The following is a 3,274-nucleotide window of genomic DNA, read 5'->3' on the forward strand; positions in this document are numbered from 1 at the left end:
TTTCGGCGGGAAATCAGGAAGATTCTCGGGCGCAATCTTTGGTCATTTACAGCATTTAAAGTCCTCCGAATTGGAATGACACTTCGAAGGACTTGGGGGGCTAATTGTTGGTGTCGGATCCCGCACCAGAAGTCCGGGACCAACCAAAGATTGCCACGTAGTCAAGGTAATGGCCCATAAAGGGCAAAACCCGTTGAGCCCATGAGCCGAAAGAACGGTCGAAGTGGTTATCACCACTTCGAGAATCCGAAGTGACTGCACTGTGGTGCGAGTTCGGTGTAGAAGACACGGGTAAGTCAGTTCGAGGAGACTTGGGCCGAAAAGGCGAGGCCCAAGAAGATCAGAGTCAACTCAAATTCAAACGTTGAGCATTAAAGTCGGAGAATCAAAACGGACGCATTTAAGAAGGAATAATTGTACTTAATTACTCATTTTAATGTCGTTTTTCTATGTATAAATAAAAGGCCAATGACCATGTAAAAGGGGATCGGCCTCTCGAGAAAGAAAGAATATAGCAATTTTCGTAGCAATTCATAAGCTTTTTACATATTCATTTTTTGTCCCTCAAGAATAATCTTTCCTACTTAATAAAATACTTGAGTGTGTGAATCCGACATCCACAACTTCAACATCAGTTCCTTATCTCACCAGTTGGAGGGTAAAATGGTCATTTTACAAACACAATGTGGTATGAATGATAATTGGGCTTCCAATGTGGTAGAAGTGATAACTTTTGGACAAAATGTGGTACCAATGCTAATTTTCCCATAAAAGTATTTTTAAAAAGCTATGTTTTATTGTATAACTATTTGAGATATCATTTTATATTGACCTATCTATACTATTAATTGGGAATCATTCTAACTTAAATAACCTTATAAAGTGTAAAAAATTACAAAGATTGCCATTAGAAAAATTACATTCAAAGACTAAATTTAAAAACACGTGGAAGGTTAAAAGCATAATTTGATAAACAAAGATCCATGGATAATGGGCTATTGGATCGGTTATTTATAAAGACTGATGGGCTAACTTGAGAAGGCACACGCGGATCGTATACTTGACCCGGCCACTCCTTAGATTGATCCTCACCGTTGATTGGGATTGAGCATCACGGTTTATTTGGATTGATATTCTCCGTTGCGATTTGGCAATCTAACATAATTACAAAAACAAATAAGTAAAGATAATACCTAAACAATCATATCCCTTTAATTTCGAATTCAAATTAATATCACAACAAATTTTGTTACTATATAGTTACCAAAATATATAAACTAAATCAAAACAATATATTCAAAACCTCTTAAATCAAGAATATACCTAAAATGTCTATTCAAATAATTGATTTGCAAACATATTATTGCGTTCTAATATGAAGAACCCTAGACGTCCTCCATCCCTTATAAATATAGAAATTAAACGACATTCTCAATACTCAATAAGCTATCAAACCACCTCTATACCTCTCAAACAATGGCTCTTCCCATCATCGAACTTAATGCAGTCAAACCTTTCAAAACTCAATAGAAGATCCAAATGAAAATCGTCCATTCGTGGACTCAATACACCCAATACTCCGGGGAGATTGTCGAAATGATTCTTGTTGATACATCTGTAATCATCTTTTTACCAATAGTATAGATTAACTCTTCTAATTGTTATGTTATACTATATTAATTACTTCTCTCTTTATGTCTGAACAGGTCCAAGGAGGTATGAAAACGTGTGTTTGGCAAGTAAAGGAATCACTAAATTAAGTTTCCAAAGAAGAAGTGATACCCAACCCAACTTTTATGTTATTTTCATGTTTTCTTTTTACACAAAATCGTAGACACATAAACTATAACAGCTTAACTTTGTTTTCCAAAAGTATTATGTCCTAATACCATCATATTCAGTAATATGAAGTTAACTATTTCATATTTAGAAGTAGTAAGGGTTATTACTGCTAAACCAAACAGTCGGATCAATAATAGTATAGAAAATCTCACAACTTACTACTTCTATTAACAAACAAATACAAAATAAAGCTCCAACAGCATAACAAGCAACCAAATTACTGTGTAAAAATTTATGACATATTTAATTAGTAAGTAGTTAATCTATACTTATTCAACCTAATTTGAAAATCAATACAGTAGGTCTATATTGTTATCACCTAATCAAAAGTGTTATCTTGAATATCTTATTAACCTTTTAAATTTATATCTCTAAAAACCTCCAAATACAACACCAAATATCTTTCCTCCTTCAGAATCCAACTCGCAACTGATCCTTGGTCTGCAGATTTTTAACAGTGATATATCATTACTAAGAAACATTACTGTTTTAATTTAAAAGGATTGTACCAAATTAAAATGTGTATAAGTACTTAGATCTGTGATATATCATCACCAAAGCATAGCATATAGAGCAAGTGACATACATGCATCATAAAAATTTCATTTAAGAAACAGACAGCCTCAACTTTGTGATTAGTAAAGAAATTTTTGCAACACTAATCATTATAAATATAGACAGATACACCAACTAAATTAATCATATTCTACCGAAAGAAGTATCAATGATATGGATTCTTTTCCAGAATCTTACACAATGATTGATGGCCATAATATAAAAAGAAGTAAACCAAATAGGAAAGAAGAAGCAGAATCAAAATTGTGAAAAGCAAACCTTCAAAGTTTGAGGTTTGAGAACAGACAATCGGCTTGAACACAACTCTACGAAGACAACCTGTGATATCAACAACTAAATGATCAGTTGATCTAAGGGTAATAACTAATCAAATTTCTCTGGGTTATTCACAATCGTTGAATAAGATCTATAATACAACACCAAAAAATTAATGGTAGAAACTCAATAGACAGATTTTAAAACAGTACAAACAAAAATCTAAGACAAGAGAAACTTACCTATTTTTAGATCTAATAATTTGTCAACCACGATGTATAAGCGAAGACGAATTATCAGGATTTTGTATCGATTTCGATACAAATTCGTCGATCGACCGACAACGAGAATTTTCTTTGATTGTAATTTTTTTGCGTTTCAGACAACAATTCTTGAACAATTATCTGTCCAGATAATAAAAAACATAAATCTTTAATGCTTTGGGACCAAGATTTTCTGAAAATTTTACGGCCCATTACAAGTATTTTGTTTGAGACTTTGGCCCACGAAATAAAAGTCTCTCTGACCATGTTTGTGACAAATAATGTATTCATTTAAAACATTTGCCAATATAGATTTGAATTTTTTTTCCTTACTAAAC

General features: G+C 32.7%; 1 long non-coding RNA gene across 1 annotated transcript; it reads right to left on the bottom strand.

The window, feature by feature from the left end:
• Positions 1–844: 844 nt before the first annotated feature.
• Positions 845–3,054, bottom strand: LOC110228478. The gene is made up of 4 exons (XR_002332034.1): positions 2,916–3,054; positions 2,677–2,736; positions 2,197–2,283; positions 845–1,155 (listed from the first exon to the last, which is right to left on the bottom strand). It is a non-coding gene; the product is annotated as an uncharacterized LOC110228478 (long non-coding RNA).
• Between the last annotated feature and the right edge of the window lie 220 nt (positions 3,055–3,274).

Source organism: Arabidopsis lyrata, assembly GCF_000004255.2.
Source record: "Arabidopsis lyrata subsp. lyrata unplaced genomic scaffold ARALYscaffold_5, whole genome shotgun sequence".
Taxonomy (NCBI): domain Eukaryota; kingdom Viridiplantae; phylum Streptophyta; class Magnoliopsida; order Brassicales; family Brassicaceae; genus Arabidopsis; species Arabidopsis lyrata.